At 33.4% G+C, this 15,870-nt stretch overlaps 1 protein-coding gene across 2 annotated transcripts in view; it reads right to left on the bottom strand.

The window, feature by feature from the left end:
- Positions 1–15,870, bottom strand: part of LRRC7 (leucine rich repeat containing 7) — a 432,771-nt gene that overhangs the window by 339,367 nt on the left and 77,534 nt on the right. The gene's annotated exons all lie outside the window — the stretch shown is intronic.

Raw genomic sequence — 15,870 nt, 5'->3', positions numbered from 1 at the left:
GGAAAAAAACAAACAAACAACAAACCATGCTTAATTGACTGAATTTGGAGGGCATTCCTGTAATATTAAAACCTTAGAAATTTAATTTTAGTATATGTTTTATAATTATATAGTGTTTTAAAGTTTATATAGAACATGTACATGCATTACATCATTTAATACTTGAACAGTCCTGCAAGATATGTGAGATAGGTTTTATTCCCATTTAAAAAATAAAGAAATGGAATTCAGAGAGGTTAAGATATTTCCCATCATCATACAGTTTTGGAATGGCAGAATCTCGCCAGAATACAATCCTGACTCAGTGCAATGCAATTACCATGCTTACTTGATACACAGAAGTATGTTTTTTCTTTTTTTAATTTTACACAAATTACATGGCAGAATAGAAATATCTGGAATTTGTTGGAAAAAAATTATATTTTTTCCATTTCTGTAAAAATATTCAAGTTTCATTTCTAAGGTTTATGATGACCTCTTTTTGGCCTACAAATTCAATCCACTAATGAACATATATTTATTAAATAACCCCTATGTTCCAGGCACTGATCTAGTTATTGGGATAGAGTGATGAATTAAACAAAGTCCCTATTTTCATGAAGCTTCTATTCTACTGGATACAGATCAGAGATGGATTGGTTTTTTGCTTCAGAATGAGAACCTATCTTTATGAATCTTTTTATTTTAATGGTAGAAAGCAACTTATAATCATGGTAGAAATTCCAATAATATCTTTCTCTAGGTTAAACTGACCAAATGCCATGAAATCTTGCACAGGCTTGTACCATGTCACTTACAACACTTCATTAAATCTATTGATTTTCATGTTATTCTTCTAGACTCTAAGTCTTTTGAGAGTAGGAACAATGTTTTATTTATTTTGCATTTGTCTTAAAGCTTGACATACAACAAATATTTAATAACAAATGTAGGATGAAATAAATTTGTATGGAAGCATAAAAGACCCCCAAAATTCAAAGCAATCTTGAAGAAGAAAAGCAAAGCTGGAGGCATCACAATTTCAGACTTTAAGTTATATTACAGAGTTGTAAGGATCAAAACAGTATGGTACTGACACAAAAACAGACCCATAGATCAATGGAACAGAATGGAAAACCCAGAAATGGACTCACACGATATGGTCAATTAATCTTCAACAAAGAAGGAAGAAAAATAGTCTCTTCAACAAATGGTATCAGGAAACTGTATGTCTTCATGCAAAAGAATGAAACTGGACCACTTTGTGAAACCATACATAAAAATATATTCAAAGGGGATGAAAGGCCTACGCATGAGATAGGAAACCATTAAAATCCTAGAGGTGAACACAGGCAGTAACCTCTTTGAAGTTGGCAGTAGAAACTTCTTACTAGACACATCTCCAGAGGCAAGGGAAATGAAAGTGAAAATAAACTATTGGGTCTTCATCAAAATAAAAAGCTTCTGCAAAAGAAACAATCAACAAAACTAAAAGGAAGCCTACAGAATGGGAGAAGATATTTGCAAATGACATATATGAAAAAGGGCTAGTATCCAAAATCTATAAAGAACTTATAAAACTCAACACTAAAAACACAAATAATACAAAATACAAAAAATGGGCAGAAGACATGAATAGATATTTTTCCAAACATGAAAAGTTGATAAACATTACTCATCATCAGGGAAATAAAAATCAAAACTACAATGAGATATCACCTCACACCAGTAAAATGCCTAAAATTAACAACACAGAAAACAACGGGTGTTGGAGAGGACGTGGAGAAAAGGGAACCCTCTTACACTATTGCTGGGAATGCAAACTGGTGGAGCCACTCCAAAAAACAGTATGGAGGTTCCTCAAAAAAGTTAGAAATAGAAATACCCTACAACTCACCAGTTATACTATTATGTAATTACCAAAGGGTACACAATATTAATTTGAAGGGATAAGTGCACACCAATATTTATAGCAGCAGCATCAACAATAGCCAAATTATGGAATGAGCTCAAATGACTGATGAATCAATAAAGAAAATGCGGTGTGTATCTACACAGTGGAATATTACTCAGCCACCAAAAAGAATGAAACTTTGTCATTTTCAATGACATGGAGAGAGCTACAGACCTTTGTGTTAAGTGGAATAAGTCAGTCAGAGAAAGACAAATACCATATGACTTCACTCATATGTGGAATTTAAGAAATAAAACAAATGAACATGGTGGGGTGGGGTGGGGAGGAGAGAGCAAACCAAGAAATAAACTCTTAACTATAGACAACAAACCAAGGGTTGTTAGAAGAGAGGTGGGTGGGAAGATGAGTTAAATGGGTGATAGGTCTTAAGGAGGGCACCAGTTGTGATGAGCAGTGGGTGTAATATACAAGTGTTGAATTACTAATTTCTATACCTGAAACTAATATTACACTGTATGTTATCTAACTGGAATTTAAATAAAAACTTGAAACTAAAAAAAAAAAAAAAACCATACAAACAAAAAATGAATCCATGAATGAATAAATGAATATAGTTAGGGCTCTCCTCCCTCCCTCCCAACCACCATCAGCTATTGACAATTTATTCGAAAAACTTGTCATTCTAAGTGAAAGGACACTACTTCTGTGAATGTCTTTCCAAGAAGAATGATTGGAGTCTTCCTCTAAATTCCATAACACTAATCACATTGCTTCCCAATTACATGTTCCATTTTCCTCCTAGGTAAGTCCTTTGAAGAAAATATCTTGTCTTGTTCATTTTTGAATTCGTAGACACCATATAATTTGCTGGCTACAGAGTAGTACTAAATGAGCATTAATTTGAAACATGAGCCTTTTTGTTAATTTATTTGACTTAGCAACATAAGCTTATTACTAGAAAGTAGTGTTAGTTTATAAAAACAACATAGCATTTTGTTTTTTAAATTGCTTAGGTTAAGCCAAATTTGGAAGAAAGTGAGTAGAAAATGTTTAAGAGTTGTTGGAAATTCAGCCCAAAACTTCTTATCCTTTCTTTAACTTCCAGAATTAATAAAATGATATTTTGAGGACAGGTTCATGGGTCAGCACTTTCAGATGGTTATTTATACCTGGCATTCTGTAGAAAGCCAACCAAAATCATTAAAAGAATACTTCTTCATTACTTTCTATCTCTTGAACTCCTACACTTCACATTTCTAGGAGTCTGAATCTCAAGGTTTTTTAATGCTTATTTTAGTTGATCTTACTTGAAATCCCTGATTATGGATTGGTGGCTTCTCAGTCTTTACCTGGGACCTGGCATATATTAGGTAGCAAGTAAATGCATCTAGTAAATATCTGACCTACTTAGGCACCTAGTAAATGTTTGTGGTAGTTATTACAGTTGTAAAGCTAAGTGATGATGGCTTAGACTATGAGAGTAACAGGATGGAAAGAAGTAGTGGATTGGAAAGATATTTAAGAAGCAGAATCCAATGGGTTGGTGATGGATTAAATGAGAGGTGGGAGGGGAGACTGGGGGAGACAGAGGTGTCTCGAAAGCTTCCCAGGGCTTTTGTTTGTTTGTTTTTATTAACATATAATGTATTATTTGCCCCAGGGTTACAGGTCTCTGAATCATCAGTCTTAAACAATTCACAGCACTCACCATAGCACATATCCTCTCCAATGTCCATAACCTAGCCACCCTATCCCTCCCCCCACCACCCAGAAACCCTCAGTTTGTTTCCTGAGATTAAGAATCTCTTATGGTTTGTCTCCCTTCCCAGGTCCCATCTTGTTTCATTTTTTCCCTCCCTACCCTCCGACACCCCCACTCTGCTTTTCAAATTCTTCATATCAGGGAGAGCATATGATAATTGTGTTTCTCTGATGGACTTATTTCATTTATCACAATACCCTCTAGTTCCCAGGTTTCTAATTGAGTCACTGGTAGTCACATCAACCACACAGCCTCTCTGAACCACAAATGAATACACAAATGACTTCTGATGCCTGTGTTGCTCAGTGCCTATCACGCACCCTATTGTGTCGAACCATGTAACTATTTCTTTATACCTGTCTGTTGCCCCCACTGTAAATCTTTAAATATAAATTAAGAGGAAAAAAACTATCCAGGCTTGTACCTAAACCATTTGGCCAGAGGGTCCACTGTCCATGAGACTTTTGGAGCACCGTTCACTTAAGACTGTTTTCTATTTCATTGTCCCCAAACTTAGGCTCTTCTGGTCATCTTTTCTGTCCCTTCCCTCATCCCCACAATGTACTGAAGTTTTCCCCTGGCCCAATTTCTCTCTTCTCTACTCCGTCTGAACTCACAGTATGTCTTATATCATGATCGAAAATTCCACCGAGTTTGTCGTCTTCACTGAATCCTCCCTCATAGTCTCAACTGAAACTTGATTCACTGGTAGCCTTTAAAAGTGGAGCATGCTGACATTCTTATCCCATAAATACATCAGGACTGAAAAGTGGAATTGTTATCCCCCTTGTTCTCTAAAAACCAATATTCTTCTCTCCTGTAAAACCTCTCTTCCTTTGATGGTCTCCTTGTATAGTAACACCTTCCTCCCTTAGGACATTGATTTACCATCTCTTTAACACTCTTCTACACCCATTGATAATTTTGGTATCTCATTTCTGAACTATCTCAATCATAACTCCTTCTAATCTAGATTTATTCTCCCTACATTAATAACTTCCAATTTTAAAGCTTTTCTTTAATCTAAATTTCTAAATAAATTAATTATAATGCTACTCCTTAATTTTTCAATTATAGGTTTGTAGCATGTAATGTGGTGGTTTAACTTCCTGCTAACAAATTTCAACATACTTCTAATCAAGCAAAAATACATAGAAAGCAATATTGCTTTAAATTAGTAGTATTTATTTTATAAATAAGGAAATTCTTATTTATAAGAATTATATTTATAAAATAAGAATTTCCTTATTTATAAAAATAAGAAAAAATAAGGAAATTCTTAAAGAAACAAAAAATGCACAAGAAATAAAATGTGATCAAATTATAGTAGTATATAGTCATATATATATGACATACATATATATAGTCATATATATTAATATAGTTTCATATATATGACTACTACTACTACATATATACTACTATAGTCATATATATAGTCATAAATAATAGTATATAGTCATATGTGATAATTTGATCACATTTTATTTCTTGTGCATTTTTTTTGTTTAAGAATTTCCTTATTTTTTCTTTATTTTTCTATGTACCTTTCATTAATTCAATTCTCTATTTCCTCTTGATACAGTCAAGTGAATATAATCTCTTGTTTTACCCCTGGAATAATCCTTCAGGAACACTTGTATTTTCTTGTTCTTGTCTGTAATGTTTGTTTTTGTAGATCTGATATGTATTTGTTATCCTAAAATATCTCTTCACTATTATTCTGTGAATTTTCTATTTCTTTCTTGTGTTACATCTCCTATTTTCTGAGTCCCATGTCTTTTTCTTTCTGGACTTACTGGAATAAAACATCCAAGGTGAAATACAAGATCTAGTAATTTATTGAGGAAGGATGTCTGGTATGTGAATCTCTGAACATGATTTCATTTCACCCACAAACAAGTGAAAGTTTGGCTATATATTTCCAGGTCAGACATAATTTTCTTTCATAAATTTGAAGACCATTTTTTTTTGTTATTTTCTAGCTTTTAAAATTGTTGCCAGGAAATCCAGTTCCATTACTATTCAAAATCCTGTGATTTTCCCTTCCACCTAAACATCTTAGAATTTTTATCTTGTCTTCAGTCTTTTGAAATTTCAGGTAATGTGCTCTGATGTTTTTTTTTTTTTAATCCATTATACTGGGTACTTGAAAGACTCTTCCACTTTGGAACCCCTTATCTTTTAATCTTGTTAAATTTTCCATCATTATTTAATTGGTAATTTTCTCCTCTTTGTTTTTATTTTCTCTTTCTCTGCAATCTCGATTAGTTGGATGTAGGAGCTATAACCTACTTTTATCCTGTAGTTCAATTATTTTTTTCTTTTGTAATTTCTGTGTCTTTTTCTTGTTATTCTGTTTGCTGGGAGATTTTTCTCAGCTTGATCTTCTAAATCCATCTTCTGTATGATCTTCTATCAGAGGCATATTTTTACTGCAAAAGCTACTTGTTGCTTCCTGAATATTACTTTTACATAGTATCTTGTTTGTATTTGAGGGTGCCATGTCATTTTCATTTCTCTCAGAGGATATTAACTATAAGCTTTTTGTCTTTGTCTCCCTGCTCCTTGCATCATTTCTGAGTTCTCTTTTCTGTGTTTCTTTTGATCTTTATCTTTCATAACAGCAGTTTTCTGCAAAAATCTGGTGATCCCCGACTGTCCTTAGGAATTGAAGAGTGAAGCTCTCAAATGCTAATTGGAAGATTTATATGCATGATAGGTTTCACAACAGGATGGTCTGGCAGCAAGCCAAAGAATATTCTGGACTTCTGCCTGGGGCATAGCTATGTAGCCATATATAGTGAGTATTTTGGTCAGTTTTCCTGTTTTTAGTACTAAGTATCTTCTGTTTCTTGCCTGGTACCTGTTGTCTCCTAGACTGTAAGGAGGTCTGTGCATTAACCCAGTTTTCATACCCCTTCATGTGTACTTTATATTGTAGATAATAGTGTATTTTGTATGTAAATAATGATATTAACTGTATCTTCCTTCTATTTCATCTCAAAATTTGTTGAAATTTATTTTCTGATGCTTTCTCTTCTGTTTTCTTTGTCCATATGATTATGCATATTTTATTTTATTTATTTATTTTTAAAGACTTAATTATTTGAGAAAGAGAGGGAGACAGTATGGCAGAAGAGACAGAGGGAGAGGAAGAGAAGCAGATTCTATTAAGTGTGGAGCCAGACACAGGGCTGGATCTCATGACTTTGAGATCATGACTTGAGCCAAAATCAAGAGCTGGATGCTTTATCGACTGAGCTACGCAGGTGCCCTGAGTATATGTACTTTAAGTTCTTTTTAGTTTCATAGAATAATCTGGGTTGTAAGAATAAATTTATAAGGAAGGCAAGAGAATAACTATGTTTAAAATAAAGTTCTCTCTTAATCCTTTATATACTTTTCCTTTCTTCCTACCCAATCTATTAGGAACATTGGGCAGAGAACTACATCTTTCTTTTGGAACTGCTCTTTCTCTGGCTCTCCTGACATCATACTCTTCTGACATTTCTTCTTCCACTTTGGCTCTTCCATTTCAGTCTTTTGAGAAGGTTCCATCTTCTCTAACTGAACACTGAGATTTATAATATTAGGTATGCTCCTACATCCCACGCCCCCCCCCCCCCCCCTGCCCTAGGCTTGTTGGCTTTCTAACTCTACACTCTCTCCCTTTACAATCTTCGTTTACTCGACTTCATTTAACTTTGATAATAGGTGGTTGTAAAATTTCTTTTAACTCTTCTCAGATTTATTTCCCTCATCATTTCCACTTAATGTTTTAAGGGCATCTAAACCTAACATGACAAAATTGATGCGATGCTCTTCAAAGGTACAGAGCACATCATCATGGTCAAGAGCTTGGACTCTGGCTGTGTGTTTTATCCTTATGTTTAGTCATCTGCCAAATAACAGAGTACATACAAAGCACTTAGAATTGTGTCTTCAGGTTTTAGGCATTCACTAAGGGTTAGCAATTACTGCTTTGTCCAAACCTCCTCTCCCTGTGTTCTCAATCTCAGTGAACAGCAATCCCATTCACCCAGCTTCTCAAGATAGAAACCTTCGTATTGTTCTTGACTCCTCTAGTTCCCACACTCCACATCCTTAACAATCACCAAGTAACAACGATTAAATAGCCGGAATATTTCCTCAATCAAGTCTATTTTTCTTCATTTCAAGTGCCCAGCAACCTAGCTCAAAATATTATCTCTTGCATTCATACTTGTCTATTATTCTACCACAGGACAGCCAAAGTGACCTTATGTAACACAAATATTATGTCACCCTCTTGCTGCAAATACTTCAATGACTCGTTTCTGCCCTTTAGGCAAAGTCCAAAGTTTTTACTGTGGTGTGCCAAGTATAATATATTCTTATGGTCTGACTCCTACCTTCCACACTCACACTTAGCCCCCTTTGCAACCAGGCCAGGTACCACTTCTGATTGCTTTCTGTGTTCTTCGCATTCATAATTTCCTTTGCATTTCTAAGACTAAATTTTCTTTTTTACACAAGCCCTCGGAAACAAGACTGCCTCTATATAGGACAATTTCCCTTGCCTTAAAAAAAAATTACATTACAGGAAAATAGCCTCTCCCTATTTAATAAAGCAGGCTGAATATGTTCCAACTATATGCTGCAATTCTTTTTGATTACATTTCAATAATGTACTCAATATCAGTCTTGATCACTAGATTGAAAGCTCTGTGAAGACGGGGACCATATCTAGCCTGTACAAAAATGTATATTTCCAGTCACTTGTCTAGTATCTGGCTTAGAGTACTTTAAAAATATTAACAAGTAATGAATATAGGAGCTAAACATAATTATAATGACTTCTCTTTGTACATATTTTTGAAAATTTCAAACTAATTTATAATCTATTACCTTATTTTTCATAAGGCATAAGTATCATATATCATTTTCCATATTTTAACAGTGGACTAAAGTTTAGTGAGTCTGTGATATATGTATAGTCACACACGGACTAATTAGTAGACCTGAAATTGGATCTCATATCTCCTTACTCCAAAGCCGTTGATTGTTTTTCTCCTTTAGCAGACTCTGTATTACATTAACAGTCAGGTATATAGATTAGCATATGAGAACTTACAGAGACATAAATTTGCCAGCAGTTCTATCACACACATACATACACACACACTCACACATGCAGGCATGCACACTTGCACATATTTGACAGTGATTTACACATAAAATATTCCATAGGTGCAAAGTGGAACAAAGAGTAGCAGTGAGGGAAATATCTAGCAATCAATTTTAAAGACTTTTTTGAACATCAAAGGAATAAAAATATAGTAATAGAATGGAGAAAGTGTTTCAGGAATTGAGTAGAGCACAAAACACAAGAAAGCACATGTATGTTACATACATGATATACAGAAGCACACATAGGCTTTTCTCTGAAACCTGACCAGTGCCCAGGGTACCACAGAGAGTGTGTAGCTTCACATGCAGTGTTTAGACTTTGACTCAGAAGCAATCTGACTTCTTGTGTTAACATAGATCCTTAGTACACATCCAAAAAGTAATTCTTGGAATTTCAGTTTTTCAAAGGGATTTAAAAGGCGAGAGGGAAATAGGTAAACAGGTATTCATCTCTTTCTGTTAAAGTCCTACCAGTAAATTCATTGAAATACAAGAGATTCTCAGGGCACTGCATAGATTCTCCTCTCTCTTGAATCACATATGTGTGTGTGTGTGTGTGTGTGTGTGTGTGTGTGTGTATTCTAAATTGATCATTGAATTGATCTAAATCAATCTAAATTGAATTGCTAAAGAGGATTTTTCTTTTTCTGTACCACAGTATGCAGTCAATAGACTCCCTTTCAACTCTCTCCCAGAGCCAAATCCATTTATACATCAGGGCTTGCTAACCTGGACTAAGCTAGGTGAAATAACAAAAAGATTTATCTTGCTACATTCTTCAAATCCTTTTCTATTGATTAAATCAAAGATAATTTTTACCACTTGAGAATTATGCCTACGGTAATTGACTCAAACAATATGTGTATCAAAATACATTTATTTTAATACCTTAGTGTTCCCTAGGATTTTAAACCCATGTTTGTCCATATTAGCCTTACCTACTATCCCACACCTGGAAAGATAAAAGGACAAAAGGAAGTCCAATCTTTCCAAAATTTGTGATAAATACTCTGGTTGTTCTCATTCATTGGCACAGCCTTAGATTTTTGAAATGACAAATGTTTCTAATTTATTTGCTGAGAAACCCTTTGCTTCACTAAGTGTGCCACCAGGGATATGGAAACCTGCCAAGCTCTCTCCATGTCCTACTTCAAGAAACATCTTTAAAGCCATTACCTAACCTCAAGTGTGCCTCTGAAACCCCCTTATCCAGACAATATACATGGCGATTCTAGGACCCTAAGTGGAATATCTGAGGCTTCTTTCTTTGTTTTCTGACTTTTGAAATAATTATATTTCAAAAATACTCAGATTTCATGGGTTTGTTTTCATTTTATCATTTTAAAATCTGAAAGTCTGCAACTGTTACACATGGTTTGATTTGCTATCAATACAAAGAAACCAGTTTATCCTCATGACGATCAATGGACTGTTATTTGGACAAACCACCTTATGGTCTTTAATGCTGATATTATCATACCAGCAATCAAACACACAGAAATCAAGAAGGAAAGCATGATGCCTGGTACCAAGAAGGAGCTTATTAAATATTTCTAAGTTCTGCTTTTAGACAAGTTATTTATTTTAAGAATAAATGCTCAAATGTTTAAAATGTTCCCTTCTCTCTCTGCACATTCTTCCCAAGAATTTTCATCTACTGACTTCAAAAAGACTTCAAATGGTTTCTATGAATGATTTCTAATATATCCTTTATCCTGGATGTAGTTCCTAACTGCTTAATGAACTACCAATCTTTAACACTCAACTTGTCTAAGGCAGAATTTGAAAATACTTATTAAACTCCTACTCTGTCCCAGACAGTGCTCTCTTTCTTGATTTCTTGTTTTGATTGTGTTTTCATTCTCTCAGTTTTGTACCTTCGAGTCATCTTTAATTGCTCCTTTCTTTTCTTCTATATTAAACATTTCACATCTTCACCTTCCTTCCTTTACCATGCATTCAATCTAGTTCAGATCCTTGCCATCTCCTAGGAGTATTACTGAAAGTAATATTGAACGAAAGTCCAGTACTTCCAGATATCCTTCTTCTACAATCATTTATTCAACAAATACTTATTAAATGTCGGCAATGTGCTAGGTACTGGCCTATATGCTAGGAAATAACAGTGAGTAGAAGAATTCTGGTCACTGATCTAATGAATTCACTGGATTATAAGGGAGATGAATATTAAATAAAAAGTTTTTCAAGTAAATCTGTAATTGCACATTATGATAATTGTTATATAAGAGAATATTAGTGCTTTATCACTTTATGTATTGACACTTACATTAAATATCCTGATTAATTTTCTAAAAGGTGTGTCCATTCCCCTGTTCTAGAAGCCTCACTGCATATACCTTTTCAACAGCAATATTTCCCAGCCCATGTTCCTGGGCTGTATTTTCCTCCAGGAAGTAAGTAGTGTACATTAGCATATTAAGGGCTCAGAGGGATCTTGTGATAAAGAATTACGTTTATCTTTGTTCAAACCAGTGTTTCCTAAACCACTTTTTAAAAAAATTAAAAAGTTAAAAATTTTATCACTATAATTAGGATTTAGTATTCTGAATCAAACATTTTAGGAAAGGCTAGTCTACAAGATTATTTAGCTTGACATTCAAGCTGTTTTTAACCCAACTTTTCAGCTTTTTTACTTTGACAAGCATGTTTTTCCAATTCTATGCTCTAGCTTACACCACTCCCAATACTGAATGTTCCTTATCCATTTTCTTCATCTAAATTCATCCAAGCAATCTATGGTAACACCTTTATTTTTTTATAAATCATGTTGAATGATTTTATTTGCCGGCTATTATAATTTGTTTGCAGATCTTAAAACATCATAGTACCAGATATAACAAAAATCTGTGAATTGGAACTTCTTAGAATAATAAATGGAATATTTTATTTTACTCTTTATTTCCTTGCCTACTAGTCAGTGTGTGCAGTTAGAAAAACATTCACAGAATTTGAGTTTGGATCACATGGGAAATCAATTTTTTCTTTATAAAGTCTTCTCTAGCTGTTACACACTATAAATAAGGCTGCTTTCCTTGGCTTCCTTCTCCTTACCATTTATATTGTCATCTTAACACTAACTACCCTATAAAACATGACCTAAGGATTAGAGAAGCGATCTGGAAAAAAATCTATTGAGAGAAGTTTTGTAATAAGTGATGGCCTATACAAGCTTACTCAAAATTTCTCCTTATTGTATCACATAGACGAATAAAAATATTTTACTACTTCTATCCTTTTCTGTCCACATCCTGTATTGGAATTTTTATCTATTGATTTACTTAAATATGTAAATATAACTATAGAAGACAGTAAAAAGCAAACTTCAGCATTAGATTAAATAAAGCTCAAGTTCAGGGAAAAGTTCTAAGTCTTTAAAAAACTGTTTAGCTATATTTCTTGAAGAATGTTGCTTTCAGGCCAAGTTGTGAACCTCAGCCACGATTAGTATAAAGAAACAAATTTCTAAGCATTAGGACACTCTCAAAGATTTAACTTTCTTAAGGTGATAAACTAAAATAATAAGTTTCTAGGAATAGCATCTGAAGACTTATTTACATAGAGATACAGAGTAAGAGAATAGAATGGAAATAGTCATACATAAGCTATTGATTACTAGAAAGTTAGGTTCAGTTGGAACCTTAGTCTAGTCATTTATCTCACCCTTGAAGAAATTATTCAGATGATAGTTTTATGCCTTAATATCTCCTGAATTATTTTTATACTGTGGTATAAGAGAATGGTTTATGTTCTTAATGATGACTGAGTTATTAAGAAAAGATCTGTTATTCAGCATGATTTACTGGACAGCCAGAGATATGTATAATGCATTTAGATGTAGTTTAATTAAATATTTTACTTAATGAAAATCTGGGTAAATGATCAGCAGTATTTATTTTTGTAAAGAATCAACTTATGTGAAACCCTTCACATCCTCTGGAGTAAAAGCTTTAGTAGGAGCTAGTAAGAAAGTATTTTCCATGCAGTTGTCTTGTCTTAGGGATTCCTTGTCTTTTGTGATGGTGACACAATGTCAATATGGTGCCCTTCGCAAGACATGATAAAAGACCTAGACTTTTGATCTGATATAAGCAGATGGTAGAAAGCATTTTTAAATAGTATTTCATGCTGCTTTATATACATTCTTCAATCATAACTATAGATAACTTCTAATATTATCTATCTTTATTGATATTTTAATTAATGCTAATGATGGTGGCACTTCTGCCTTCAGGACAGAGAAAATGCTGCAATTCTGAAACTCAGCTAAATAAACAGGGCTTGTAATGATAATCTTTTAATCAATTAAGTTGCTTTGGGTATAAATCTAGGCAGTTACTTTATAATTGGAAAGATTTTAAGAGAGTCATGAAACATATAAGCCTACTTGATGTCACCCTAAGGCTGAAAAAAGAGTTAATATAAAAGAAAAATTAATTTAAGAAGCTTTCTTCAAGGAAGTTAAAGACATGTGATAATGCACTCAGAGATTTAATAATTGTTAAATGAAATGTTCATGAAAATTAACATGGCAGAATCAGACTCATTTTAAAATGGAACTACTTTGTTATGGTTCTGAGATTTTTTTCATTGTTAGCCTGTGATACGAAATTAAAAGTGTAATTTCACACAACAAATTAAAACATCTTGAGTATTTAAGTACTTACCTTTATTCATGTAAGTAATAAATAGTATATATGTGATTTTTGCTGTTTGTTTATATTATTACTGAATTAAATTATTTAGGAAAAGGTGAAAGGCAACAGGATTTGCGAAAATTAAGAAAAATAAAATCAGGAGCAAAGTTCTGCAAAGAGAATTAGGGAAGGCTTTCAAAAGTTAAGAGAGTTCTTGGAATGAAAGAGCCTACCTAAATGATGGGGTCCTTTTGGTAGACAGAGTGTATTACTTTGTGATCTTTGTGATCACAGTGCTATCAGAGTAAACATTTTAAAAATTCAAATCTAAATACATGTAAAATTCTTCACAATCCCTCTGCCTCATTCACTATCAATCCTGTATGGCTGAGTCCAGAATATATAAGCCTCTGCCAAAACTACAGTCTCCTTCCAAACCCCACTCCCGCCTTACGTTCCATGCATCTGTGCCTTTGTATTTCCTGTTCTCCTGACCTCTCTTTTTAGGTAATTTCTTCCTTATCATTTTCAGCTATACTCAGGGATTATCCTTGTAGAAGAATTTTCCTCAGCTATGCCTGTTATAAATGAATTGTACCCTCCTAAAATTCACATGCTGAAGTTCTAACCTTAAGCACCTCAGAATATGAAAACAAGGTCACTGCAGGTATAATTAGTTCATATGAATTTACACCAGAGTAGGTTAGGACCATACTCTAATATGACTGGTATTCTTATAAAAAGAAGACCATGTGAAGAGAGAGATGCACACAGAGAAAGGTGAAGGTACATGGAGAAGACAACCATCTATAAGCCAAGGAGACAGTTCTGGAACAGATCCATCCCTCACAGGCTTCCAAAGGAATCAACACTGACAAGACTTGATTTAGTATTTCTAACCTCCAGAATTATAAGACAAATGTCTTTTGTTTGAGCCATCTAGTTTGGGGTCTTTGTTAAAGCAGCCGTAGCAAACTAACACAAACCCCTTCTTTGCTTTCTGTTGAAAAGTTAGGTGGCTCTTCTCCAATGTCTATAAAACTCAGGGCCCAATAAGGCAAACACTTATTACAATTGTTTTCTTGTCAATCTCTTGAGGTAGCAAGAGTTCTTAATTAGACCATAAACTCTGGCTTTTGTTGATGCTGCTGTTCTCCTAATCCAAGACGAATATGCAATATGAAATTCTCTTTGTACAGTTTAATGAATAAAGGCAAAGATGGAACTTTTGCTTGGTCTTAAATTCACCATCTATTTGAAGACTTAAAACTGCAATTTCAGGTGCAGCTAAAATTGTCCAACAAAAGTATAAAGTGAGACACTCTGAAGAAAAACATGTGTGACATCACAAAAAGAACAAAATGGATAGGTTACCCCCTCATCTCAGAAATAAGTATCCTGGAAAAGAAATGACTCTCAATGTCTTTCATCAATACACATTGTAAGTATAATAAGTATAATAAACTACTTGAACCTAAAAATTTAAACTGAAGACTTAAATAAAGATTTCAGATGTCTCTTGAAAATTGATATGGTGGTTATCATAAAAAAATGATGGGCATATCTTGTTTAGAAGGATCAGTTCTAATAGAAAGGAGAGAGCACTATATGTCAGTATGGACACCCTAAACTGATAATGGAAATAAATTGAAGAACATTTGAAAGAGAATAGAAATAGAAATTATATTACCTTGAAAATACACTACAAACCACTAGATCATGCGAAATATATCTGAGTGATATTTTTCTAATGAGCATTATTATACTGGCAGAGAGAAAAAATAAGAATGAGAAAAGAACTGTTTAGACATTGTAGGCACATAATTCTGCTCAATCAAAATATTGTTACTTAGAATCTCCCTTGTTATTTTCTTCAGAATTTAAAAGTAATGCATATTTATTATTAAGAATTTGGAAGATATGAAAGAGTGGAATAAAATCCACTACATTCATATCATTAGGTCCCACTACATTCCTTTCAACCAGAAATCTATCTATAGTCTAATCTATCTATGGTGTATCTGTCTAATCTATCTATAGTATAATCTAAACTATAAAAAAATTGGAGTATTTTCTATCACTCATTTAAGGTTACACTCTAAATACATGCATACATATATCTACACACATGCACAATCATACAACATACATGTATAGTATTAAAATTAAACATGTTTTGTCTTGTGCTTTTCTACTTAGCATTATACTATGAACATTTTCTTATATCATCAAACATTTCTGAAAACACTTTGTGAAGATAATGAAATATTCTATTGTGAATATGCCTATCAATTTATTTGACCAGTCTTTACTATTTTATATATTTATAAATTTGTAGCATAAATTTATGTTAAATATATGAATTTATAAAATCTTATAAATTTCCT

Source organism: Mustela nigripes, chromosome 14, assembly GCF_022355385.1.
Source record: "Mustela nigripes isolate SB6536 chromosome 14, MUSNIG.SB6536, whole genome shotgun sequence".
Taxonomy (NCBI): domain Eukaryota; kingdom Metazoa; phylum Chordata; class Mammalia; order Carnivora; family Mustelidae; genus Mustela; species Mustela nigripes.
The sequence above is the reverse complement of the archived record's forward strand: the minus strand, read 5'-3'. Positions and strand labels throughout refer to the sequence as shown.